Raw genomic sequence first — 13676 nt, forward strand, 5'->3', positions numbered from 1 at the left:
TGATCCACCTAATCTTATCCATTTTTTATAAAATCTAGTTGTTTAGAAAATATATTCAGAGTACTCAAATTTATATTTTTTAAACATGTTGTCATTTTGAGTGGATGACGCTCAAACATTTTGTCCAATTTTATGGTTACCTGATTTGACTAATTTTATATTTAAAATGTAGAAGAGAGAGAGAGAGAGAGAGAGAGAGAGAGAGAGAGAGAGAGAGAGAGAGAGAGAGAGAGAGAGAGAGAGAGAGAGAGAGAGAGAGAGAGAGAGAGAGAGAGAGTTTACGTATTATAGAGAGGGGAGTTAAGAGTTAGAAAGATATATATATATATATATATATATATATATAGGGGTTAGGGGTTTGTGTGTGTGTGTGTGTGTGTGTGTGTGTGTGTGTGTGTGTGTGAGAGAGAGAGAGAGAGGGGGGGGGGGGGGATGTTAGGGGTTAAAAAAGGAGGGATAGAAAGGGAGAGTAGGTTAAGGGTTTGAGAGGGGGGGGGAGAGATAGGTTAGGAGTCAATAAGAGAAGGAATTTTAGGGTTAGAGATGTGCTAGGAGTTAGATAGAAAGCAATGTAGGTTAGGTGTTTGAGAGGGAGGGAGAGAGGTAGGTTAGGGTTTTGAGGAGAGAGAGGGTTAGGGGAACAAGCTTGGATAGGGAAGGGTTACATGTTAGAGGGAGTGGGTTTAAAGGGTTACTAAGAGGGTGAGAGTGAGGTTATGAATATATGTGATTGTATATCTAATAATAGATTAGAAATATTTAGGTATATATGAATTTATTTATATACTTTTAAAGATATAGTTATAATTATATATAATATTTAATTATATAATAATAAATCTATAATTGTAAAGATAATTTGCTTATATATTTAAAAATATTAAGTTATAAATATTTAGTCTATTTATGATAGAAATAAGCCGACAAAGTTAGAGATAACTCAACCTAGATATTTCTGTCATAGTAACCCAGAAGGATTATGTGAATGGAATGTATTTTACATTTACTCATTAATAACTCAATTGGGTTATTTCTCAAAAAATCCCAATCATGTTCTTAATTATTGCAGTGCATTTTGGGTTCATTAACCTGATCAAGTTGTTTGAAAATATAAAACCTAATCACTTTATGGCTTGGAATTAGCCTTATGAGTTTAACCAAAGGCTTGGAAGCTCATTCTGCTTCCAATTTAAATCCTTTAGACATTTTTTCATATTCTAAGATAAATGCTCATTGTTTTCTACATCAGGTCTTTCAATGATAAAGTGGGTATCTATGAAATCACCACCATAGTCTTACACCTCTTCTCGCTTTCTAAATATGTAATTTTTTTTCTTTTTTTGACAACTTTAACATTGTAAACAATAATTAATTTGACCACTATCTTCATAGTCCTCATAGACATCTATGTTTTTTTAATAAATTTTAATATTCTTAAACAAATGCAAAATAAATCACATATTATTGTTCTACACTATATTCTATACAATTCAAAAAAAGAAACTCTTTCAAAAATTACAAAAAAAATACAAAAATTCTAAATGTCACACTTAACTATCATCTTAGCAAAAGGAGTTTGCAAAATATTGAATATAAATAGGCATTTTGCATTGCACACGAAAACAACTATGTTATATTTTCTAAAAAAAATTAGGCTTTATTTTTCATGTGTGCAAGGTTTAACCCAGCTAATCTTATCCATTTTGTATAAACTCTAGTTTTTTAGAAAGTAGATTCAAAGTACCAAAATTTATATTTTTTAAACATCTCTCCATTTTGAGTGGATTACCCTCAAATGTTTTGTCCATGTTTATGGTTACCTAATTTTAGGAAAATAGTGTCCACTTATACACTACCTCCCAATCCCCCCCCCCCCCACCCTCACCTCCCCGCCCCTCTCTTTTTGTACACCATATTTGTGCACTTACCTTTTAATGGAATCTTAGATGAGGTAGGATGCGATATATAGAATCCCACCTTTTATAGCTATTTTTTTGGGAAGAATCACAAAGTAGGTTAATTATCAGCAAATGCAAGGTTAAATTTCACTCTATAAATTTGATCCCCCTTTTCCAAAATAGGGGTGTATAGTGTCCTAGCCATAGAAAAGTGAGATGGAAAAAAGCGCAGGAATAGGGGAATAAGCTAATTTCATGGAAAGAATATCAAAATTAAGCATAGTCATGCATAAATTAGGTGCATCCACCTAGATGCATACAAAACCTAATGTAAAATTGTTAAGGTTAGTAAGTTATGACACTAGAGAATGATAGATGAAATGCATGAAATTTACATTCAATATCAAGTTTAATATTTGTTATGGAACACTAAAGTATTGAATTTGTGATATTTCAGTGGTGTTAATATTGAATAGTCTAAAAATTATGATTTAATATTATAGGAATTGAAAGAGCCTTTAAATATCCATTGTAATTCTTTTTGAGGCTTGTTATAGATGTAGTTGGATATATATACATATACATGTATGTGTGTATGTACATATGTATATATACATATATGTACACATATATACATATATACATATATATATATATATACATATATACAAATATACATATACATATATATATTCATATATATGTATATATAATCTATATATATAATCTATATATATGTATATATATGTATGTATATATGTATATGTATGTATATATATATATATATATATATATATATATATATATGTATATATATGTATATGTATAAGTGTATGTATATGTACATGTATGTGTGTGTGTGTGTGTGTGTGTGTGTGTGTGTGTGTGTGTGTGTGTGTGTAAGTACATGTATATGTATATGCATGTATATTTATATGTATATGTATGTGTTTATGTACACACACACACATATAGAAAAAGAGAGAGAGACCTTCTAGGCTATTACTCTATTTCTAATGGGAACTTTTGTTAGGAGATGGTTTCTTATTTGTAGCTATTATCTAAAGGGTTATAGATCCATCTAAAATAGATGTTTATGAAGAAATTTAATAACCTTTCAACATGTATTTGATCTTTGAAAAAAAAAAAATTCATTGTTCTAAGTCCTATTTTTCACTCTACAATACCAATTATATTAATTTCTCAATTATTCTTAAGTACTTATAAAAATTAAAAACAAAGCAATCAAAATATCTCATTTTATAATTATCAATATTCAAAGATCATTCTCTAACATCAAGCATCGACAACAACCAAGAATGTCAGAAATCATAATGCTTTCATTACCTTAAATAACAATCACATCTTAGTGTGCAATGGGTGTGTTGTAGATGTACGGAAGGTTACATATGTATTTGTCCCTTTGTTGGTTCCTCCATCCTATCCTCTCCTTTTCTTCTTACTAATCTATCCCACCATATATATCTCTTTCTATTCTATCCTCTCTATCTCTCCCTCTTTATGTCACCCTCAATATCCGCCTAGATTAATTTATATCTCTACATCTCTATCTATCTCTATCTATATATCATCTTTTCTCCCATATTATCTCTCTATATTAATATCTATATATATCTTCCCCTCTTTTCTCTACATCTAAAAAAAATTCCCTCTCTATCCATCCATCTCTTCCCATCACCTACTTTCATAGACCTTTAAATCTCTACATCTCTATTTTTCTCGCACCATATCTCCCTATATATGTATATCTATTTTGCTATCACTTCATCTCTATATCCTTAATATATCTCCCCCATTTTAATGACCATTTATATTTATCTTTTTCTTCACATAAATATTTATCTCTATCTCTTTCTCCCTCCCTTCATCCATGTCCCATATTTTTGTCTCCCAATCTTCATATTTATTTGTATATATGTACTTACTTGTATATGAGCTCTCTCTATTTATCTAATTATTTCTTCCTCCCTCATCCTCTCCCTATATATTTCCTTATCTCCTCATCTCTCTATTAATCCATCTCACTATCTAGATATATTTTTATTTATCCCCCTTCTATCTTCCTAACTCTCTTTATCTTTGGGTGTGTGCACCAAGTTGGTAGATGTAAAAGTGGACATCTCCTAAAAAATCAGAAACTTTCAATAATCTAATTGAGTTATGAAAGATTTTAGAAAGGGGTTAGGCTTGATAATTAAGCCTAGTCCAAAAAAATATAAAATAAAACCAAATTACATTTTGAAGTTCTCCAAAGCTCAATTGATTTTAAAGAACTAAAAAGTGCTCCAAAACCATATCATGTTTTTTTTTTTTTAAGTTCTTATATATATTTTAAATGGTCATAGAGATAATTTTTTAAATTTCTCTCCCTTTCCCTTTTATTTTTTTGGCTGATTTGATGAGGACTTAAGTTACTAAGGGCCATGATGTTTCCTTTTCTCTTTGACCTTAATGATAACATATTATGAAGTTGATCTACTTTAGCATGAGCATGATATTTTCTCATACTCTTGCTAAAATGAGAGCTAAATGTTGCATCCTAAAAATATAGTACCAATTTAATTGGAGGATGTAGGACCTATTAAATCTAGTTTTAGTGATTTTAAGATCCAAGTGTATTTATTCTTTAATTCCTCAATCTTTTTTTTTTTCTCTCCTAAATATTTTCACACATTTCAAGCACCCAATTTTTTATATAATTAACCCTACATGGACTAGGCCAGTCAATGTGAGCCCTATCCTTGGGGATTAATCTTAACCAAACTCCAAGCTCACTGTGAGGGTGTTTCATTTTTGGATCTTACTTGTAGTTTGACTAACAATATTGAATCATGAAATGAGTGTAAGAGGTGATCAAATCCTCTCAGTTTTATATCCATCTATTGTGAAATCTATTCAAAATTCATGATCAATTCAGTTTTATCAAGAAATTATTGGTGCTTTCAAGAGAAAGTGAAATCTAAATAATTAAGGATTTAGACTCAAGATTTTAAGGAAAATATCCATCTCAAGGTCTCCAAATCTTCCATTCTTTGGGCTTATACCATTAAGATTGTTTTTTAATGTACACTTAATGGATGGATACAAATCTCTTATATCATGGAGAGTATTTGTATATGTCCACCCCATGGATGGATATGGATCTCTTATGCAAAGGGGAATTATTGTATTCCACATAAGAATGTGAAATGGAGGATCTCCTCCCCTTAAGATGGACAAATAAGTATCATTTTGTCATCTTAAGGAAAAGAAGAATAGTGATGAAGAACTTTTAAAGAAAAGACAATATCCACAATCAGTGTCCATTCCAAAGAAAAGATTTCACAACTCCTATGAGGTTATGCAAGGTATAAATTTCAATGAATACCATGCAAAAAAATAACATACATCTCTATATAGGATGATCGTTTTTTAGTCTCCAAGGTAAGTATTTATCTTACATGTAAATGCAATAGAAAATAATGAAAAGGGTTATGATCAAGGATGCATATCCTTAATGCAATCCAACATTTATATGTATGATTAGATGTCACCTGAGAAACAAATACTTCTCAAAAAATGGAAAAGTGGATCCTTGAAGAGAATGAGAGAGATTAAAATAAAAATACTCCCCCAAAGTATAGAAACAAGGATAAAGGGGACCTATTATACTACTCACAAAGTGTACTGCACTATACATAACAAAGATCCCCCACAGAGTAGGAAAATAATGTTGCTTAGTATGGACCAACATAATAGAGGCTTATATATTAATTCAAAAAGTTACTATTGAAAAATAGCTCATTACAAGATGATATACAAAAATATCATTATCAATGATTTGTTTGATTTTGTAATATAAAACTTTATAGTTATTATTAGAGTGGTCATGATATCCATGATACTTGAAAAGAGGAAGATTCATAAGATGTTGGATACTTATCTTTTAGTGTTTACATCTAGTAATAACCTTAGCACAAAGAATTTTATGAAAATTATCACTTCATTAAATGTGAGCGAGAGACCAAGATAAGTATCCGAGAGAACTGCCTCCTAGCATTGTAGAATTATTGTCACCTTTTCTCTTAGACTAGCATCAATTTTGAAGAAATATACTTTTCTTTTCCAATAGTTTATGAATTTTCTTGAAACCATTTCATACTAATTCAAGATATCTTTCCACTCCCTCACTTCATGGATAGAGGAGATTCCAAATAAGAAGGTGTCGTCAACAAATCACTAGATAATTTGTGGTGGGCATAGGGACGTAGGTTTAACTCCTTTTATTCTACCACAATAATGAATAGGTATGGTGATAGGGGAACATCTTGTCATAGACCTTGGGAGAAAAAAAAGAATCTTCTAGGAGCCCCATTAACAAGCACTAAAAACATGATGGTGTTCACTGTATTCTTGATAATTTTGATAAAATTCTCATTGAAACCTAGATTAGTTAGGATAGAAAAAATATTTTTTTTCCTTATCTTATCATAAGCTTTGGAAATATCTAATTTAAGGGCCATACCTAGGTTCTTTCTCCTTTCCATAGAGTGAATTACCTCATGTGTGGTTATGACCACATCAAGAATGTGCCTCCTTGGCACAAAACCATTCTAGTAGGGTTCTATGAACTTATGAAGAAGCAGCTTGATATGATTTACCATGATCTTTGTGAGAACTTTATAAATTGTGTTGCAGATACTAATGGGTCTAAAATCTTCTAGACATCTAGGGTCATCCATCTTAGGGAAAAGAACAATGAAAGTTTGATTAAGTTCCTTTAATAGTTTTCTCTTCCTGACGAAGTCCCTCACAGTGTGAACCACATCATACTTAACAAAGAGAAAGTGCCTATATGTGTAGAGGCAGCTCATAACCCATCTAATGAGATTCAATATCCTAGAATTCTTGGAAAAAAATTGGGGGAGACCCATCAGCTAAACATAGCCTTTTCAACCTCCTCCTCCTTGACCTTACCAGCATGTCCTCATTCATCTAATTATTCACCACTAGATTAAATGGCCTCAAAATATCATTTTGCATGTTGCTACTAACCTAAACATTTGGGGGATTGTAGATTTCCTAGAAATAGTTATTGGCCTCACCTTCTATCTCCTCCACTTCCTTTATCTCTTGACCATTATCATCCACCAATAGTTTTATGTTGTTTCTCTTTTTTCTCCTTAACATTGATCTATGGAAGAAGGTTGTATTTTGGTCACCATCCTCCAACCACTATACCCTAGATCGTTGTTTCTAAAAAATTTCCTCCCAATTCAGGAGGGTCTTCCACCTATTCCACACTCTTTCTCCTCATGCCAGTGCTCAAAATTAGCATTACCTTGTACTAGATGATTTTGAAGAGATTCCAACTTCTTTTTAGTAGATTTTTTTTCTTTGGATATGTTTCCAAATGAAGATTTTCCCCATCCTCTCACCTCTTTGCATATCCTATCAACTCTTCTTGCAATACAAAACATAGATGTTCCTTCAATTGGATCCTTCCACCACCACACTACAATCTTTGAACTCCATGTACGGGTGCCACATGATCTCATACCTAAAGGGCCTTTGTCTAGTAGCTTGAATTTTCATCCATGAGAAAAATATCATAGAGTGATTTGATATTGTCCTCAAATCTGCCTCTAAGGATGTATGTTAGAGAATGTCCTAGCTAGATAAGATAAGGGCCCTCTAAAGCCTAACTTGTATCAAATTTTTTACTAGTATATTGTTAGACCAAGTGAAAGAAGGACCCTAAAGATCAATATCAATCAAAGCATTCCTCCTTAGGAAGCCTTCCAAGTCATGTATTCTTTTAGAAAAGTCCTCCAAGCCCCCCATTTTCTCCAAAGGTTAGAGTGGGGTATTAAAGTCCCCTATGCATAAAATATTTTCCTATCTCATAGCATCATCCTAGATAGCTAGCCTATCATTTCGAGTATTGGGAGCATATAAATTAGACAAATTTCAACTACTAGTATGATAGGTGAAACTTGTAACCACAAAATGGGTCTTAAGGAGGATAATTGATCCAACCACCTTGTCTAGGTTCCATAGCATAGCAATGCCACCAGGAGCCCCATTAGCATCACTATAAGAAAATTTAGCGACTAGTCAAATGTAGGTAACCACTCTAGAGAACACCTGCTCTATCATTTTCACTTCCTACAAAAGAATCATATCAGTATTAGGTTTTGTAATCTCTTATTTAATTACATACTACTTCCTAGGACTATTAAGCCCTCTCACATTCCAGGATATGATCTTCATCTCTTATGGTGTTGGGTTTCCTTTGGGGGTTTTTGTTTCCCCTGTGCTATATCGTTTTCTATTTCCTTTTGAAAATGTTCCTAATTGGAGGTCTCCCAACCCTCATGGTTTATCAACATCATTCCTATTTCCTCCTCTAGGAATTCTCTTCGAGACTATCCATTCAACATCATTGCTAAGGAATTCAAGACTTGGTACCTCTGAGGTGGGGGAAAGTATTTCAATAATACCTAGGAGTGAGACCACCAAGATTCCATTTGTGAGTGGTGAGGCATTCACCATGTTAGGGGATATGTTGAGAGGGTTGGAAATTCCATCATCCTCTATCTCTTGGTTCAGTAGTCCTCCACCAGGTTGAGTTAGTTGCAAGTTTTGTGAGTCAACAATCTCCCCCTCTTCTTGCTCAGCTACTCCCTTTTTGTTAGTTTGACCACATATGATCTCCTCACCCTTCCCATCAGAATCCTCATTCATAGAGGTTCTAACATTATCTCCATATTTACTAAGAGCCTCATTCAAATCATGTTGATCCTCCACACAAATTTCTACCAAACTTACTGGTTCCATATTCTCTTGACTTTTGGTTTGGTTAGCCATTTTAGCTATATTTGAGCTTTCAACAACCAGCACACCTAGTGAGGATACTTTGTTCTTGAATTTATTGACCTTCATACAATCCACAAACAAATGTCCAAGCATGTTTCATCTTTTACAAAAGGGAATTACATTCTAATAGACTAACAGTTGTGACTAGGTACCCCATTTAGATTTTAGATCCACCATGGTTAGCATAAGGTTTGTTCATACCCACATTCACACAAAACTTCGCAAAGCCCAGTTTCATATTGGAGCTAGTCATTATATTCATTTTTATGAGTTGTCCAAAGGAGTTTCCAATCCATCTAAACACATGGTCATCCTAGAATTCCAAGGGGAGACTAGGAAATATTATCAAAACTAGTGCATGTCTATAGAGATCACTCTCTAGGTTAAACCTTAATTTCCATTTTGCAAGCATCAACTTATGTTTGCCAAAGTTTTAGGATCCCACCAGGACTAAATCATGATTCCTTTTAGTAGTGAAGCTAAATAGAAAGAGGGAGCCTCCCATTATTGAGACAGATATTGAACCCAAAATTTTCCACCTTGTCAAGCAGCATTTTCTTGCCATATCCACTATAGGTCAAAATGAGACAAACTTTCCAACAAGGTAGAGGGAAAAACTAAGGAGATAAAATTAATCACTAAGTCAGGTAGTGAAATCAATGGCTTGATTGCCTCTAAGGAAAATGTTGGTTTCTCTCTAGAGTCCACAAAAATATTAGGTCCGATGATAGCCCCTACCAAGTTAACTTTGGGGTTGCCACCACTTTGAGTACCATAGTGGGACAACTCAGAGTTTTGGTGCCCAAATAGGCATAGTCATCAAGTACGTCAGATGCTTTCATCAAGCAAAGATTTTCCACTTGATGCAACACTCAAGCATTCTAGGACTTAGTGAACAAAACTAGTTCCAAATTGAGACACACAAGGGCTAGCTCCAATGGGGGGTAACAGTGGTGGGGAGCCATACCCATGAAGACTGAGAGGGCATGAAACTAGGATGTAGGTTGAGAGCGAGAAAAAAGTTGCAGAGATTTGTAGAAAATATTGAATCTTTATGGTGATAGTCACATTGTTTTGAAGAGAGACTTTTCTTTAATCCATGTGATTTGGCATGCCAGCAATGAATGATATGTTATTTTGATAAAAATGTTTGATTAAATAACTTTAAAGATACTCCTATATTCTTTTAGTATTAATATTTACAAACATAATTACAACAAATAACTGGGCATGTGCAAGATCATGGTGTGCCAAAAAGTGGCGATTCTAAATATTTGTAGTTCTAAAATATCTCAAACCATTTCAAAATATATTCCAACATTTTTCCCACCCACCCTGATACTAAATTAAAAAAACTAATATCTTTATAATGTCTACTATATCTTTTTATACTAGACCTATATGGTAAACTTTAAAAACATCCTAAAAATGTGCTTTTGACCTATTTTTATGTGATTTTTACTTCAAACATGTAGCTAATGACTTTTTTTTCACCAAAATTTGATGAAATGAAAAGGGTTTCTTAAGAATGTTCCTATCTCTCCATAAATGTAAGGTTTGTCAAATTATGAGTTTAGTAAGTAATTATTACTTATTTTCTAATAGAGTTACATATAAAGTGTTGACTAACACTCTACTTGAAAAACAACAATAACTTTCGAATGGTACACCATTTTTTAAATCCAAAAGATGCATTACATTCTATGTTTCTTCTACTATAAGTAAAAAATAAATAAAAATTGAATTTTGTAGGGTTTTGAATTAGTTAAGGTGGTCAGACATGAGAAGTTTTTTATTCCAAAAATACTAAAGTCAAAAATTAATTATTTATTATTTATTTAGAATAAAAATACCCAAAAATATGTGTCACATCTAGGCGCGAGTCTACTAGTTATATCTATAATATTATTAAAAAATATTATCATTTGATTTTGATTAAAATGGTCAGACATACGTCTACTTATTTTTTTTCTGAAAATTTTGTGTTATTGCATTACAATTCAAAATTTTGACCAATCAAATTTTTATTTTTTTGAGATAAATCCTAGTAGTTTAGAAACTAGATTCAATTTCTTAGAGATTCTTTTCTCTCAACTTTTTGATATAAAGTTAATAACAAGTAGAAAATTGTGCATCAAGTTGACATAACCCAAATTTTTTGATTTTTGATTGCCACTTAAGAGCATAGTTTGGTTGACCATGATCCTGCACATACCCAACTTCTACTTTATTTATTTTAAAAACATAATACCAATATAATATAATCCTGTCTTCAAGGTATGTTTAACATATGGTTTTGTTCTATTGGGATATCTAAAATCCTTATTAACACACATATTCTTAAATAATACAAAAAATTGAATTGAAATATTTGAACAATTCACTTACTGAATGCATATTCTAAGAATAGGTCAATAATTTTATTTTACTTAAATGCAAAAAATTACTATAAAAACATATTCATGAAAATACTAAAGTGAATATTTGGACTTCTATGTTGAATACAAATACCTGACATTTTAATTAAAAATTTCAAACCATAAAAGTTGTAATTGTATTTTATTGATAACCTAATCATAAAATTATATTAAAAGTAATTAATTAACTTATAATTTATTTACCATTATATAAGACATCAAATTTGTCTACCTATAATAAAATTACAAGGTAAACTCATTACAATGAGAATATTTGAGGATAACGATTTTACAATTTTTTACTAGATCATTATCTATTTATCAATCCACTCAAAAAACTCATTTCCATCTCATCTAACACATGAATGAATCTTATCCTCCAATGCCATTTGGTAGAAAAGATTCCAAAAACTCTAAAGAATCAAATTGAAATACTTGTCATCCACTCTACATACCAATGCCATGGAATTTATCTTCCCTCATTAACCTTGTTCTCAAGAAGAGGGATTTGTATGCTATAATTGGGCACCTCTACACATCTACATGATTTTTTGTTCACTGGGAATCCACAAAGACAAAAGTCATGGTTCCTAGTGAAATAAGTGGAATTGAATGTATCGAACTATCTTCCTTCTAGTATTTTTCCACCAAGGCTATTGTTGGCTACAATGAAAAAACTTAAATAGGAAACTTGTAACATTTCATTGGAATCATTCCTTTTAGTTTATTATTTGAAAGATCAAGTGACTCTAACTCTGCAAGTAATCCAAAACTACTTGGAATCTTTCCTGTAAAACTATTATCTAATAAGTTCAATGTGTGAAGAATCTTAAGATTTCCCATCGTTGAAGGAATGTTGAACCTGATAGATTATTTATAGATAGATCAATGCAAGTTATAAGTAACATCACTAAACTAACATCATTTCTAGTCCTTTGTTGAACACTTGGATCTCTTCTTTGTAATTTAGTAAGAGCCACCATCATTTTCATGTGAGTTTCCCATTGTAAAATTCCTCATACATTTTAATGTTGCTAATTGTTGTGGGATAAAACCTATCAAATAATTTTGTGAAATATCCAAAACATGGAGACTTGATATATTACATAATTGTGTTGGAACAATTGATTAATTGTGTGTTGTCTTTGATGTTATGCAAAATGTCGTATCATTGTCAGTAAGTGTATGTCGAGCTTACTTAGACATTGAAGAAATTTTTTTGTGTCTATTGAGCATTCCAATTTTTTTCTAGTTACGAAGACAATGTCTACCAATATCACTCAAGAGACAAAGGAAAGTTTGTGGAAGTTGACTATTAATCGAGCTCACTCAGTTAATGAAGGAAATATTGGATGGAACTAGTGTTAACCGAGCTCACTCTATTACCAAAGGAACTTTGTGAATATGTAGTGTCAACCAAGATCACTTTTTTAACACAAGAAAATCATTTTTGACTTAGTGTCTACCGAGCTAGGTTAGCTAACAAAGGATTTTCTTGTTTTGGCATACTAAGTTCAACTAAATTGTTTGTTGGTTCTAGCCGATGGAGGAGATCAATATTAATTATTTCAAGCTATATTATAGTCAACTTGAAAATGTGAAAGATATAAATATAAGGCTAAGTTGACGATTATAATATGGTGAATGCATGCAAGATAATTGAAGATTTAATGATGCTAAGAGGAAGCAAATTAGAATGATAAGAAAAACATCCTTGTGGAGCTAAAAAGATACATTCGATCAAAAAGGATCAAGTATACAAGCCAGAATTGAGATTTGTAATCAGCAGTTTAGTTGCATCTAAAATTAGGTCATCTCATTTTTATTCTCTAACCATTATATAAATTATCTAAATCTCTTAATAGTGTTGGCTTAATAGTTATTTGTAAATCTTCTAACAAGATAGCATTTCTATTGAATTGTCCAAAGACCTCTAATAAGGTCACTCCTAACAGGGTGATTAAATCCTCTAAAAAGGTAACACACAATAGTTTATTTTGTAACCTTTACTAGGGTTGGCTTCTAATAGGGCTCACTTCAAAAGAGTGAAAATCAGTAACTAGTTACAATTGGTGGTTTTCCCAAATTGGGTTTCCATGTTAAATCTTGGTGTTAAATTTCTACATGCTATTTCTCTTATATGTTTGCAACTAAGCTAAAATAATAGTAATATCATATAATATTTTAAAATTTTCATGATAAGATTTTTTCGAGCATTTTTAATGTTTACCAAGTTCCAACATTCTTCTGTGTGTTTATCGAGCATCAGTAGAGTTTAGTTTTTAGAGTTTGTTTTGTATTGACATCTAAGGGATCTAAGATTTATTTTAGTGGTAACTGTTCACTCCTCCCCTCTTAGTTACTCCTTTTATGTTTCCAACAAATTGAGGTGGAATTTTTCCTTCAAACTTGTTACACCTCAAAAAAAGTTTCATCAATTCAGAGATTTGACCCAACCAAGATGGTATGTACCCAAAAAAAT

The 13676-nt window shown here is 31.9% G+C and overlaps 1 pseudogene; it reads right to left on the reverse strand.

The window, feature by feature from the left end:
* Positions 1–11504: 11504 nt before the first annotated feature.
* Positions 11505–13676, reverse strand: part of LOC149549542 (uncharacterized) — a 137069-nt pseudogene continuing 134897 nt past the window's right edge.

This window comes from Cupressus sempervirens, chromosome 7, assembly GCF_028749045.1.
Source record: "Cupressus sempervirens isolate cs-2001-9-10 chromosome 7, ASM2874904v1, whole genome shotgun sequence".
NCBI classification, from domain to species: Eukaryota; Viridiplantae; Streptophyta; class Pinopsida; order Cupressales; family Cupressaceae; genus Cupressus; species Cupressus sempervirens.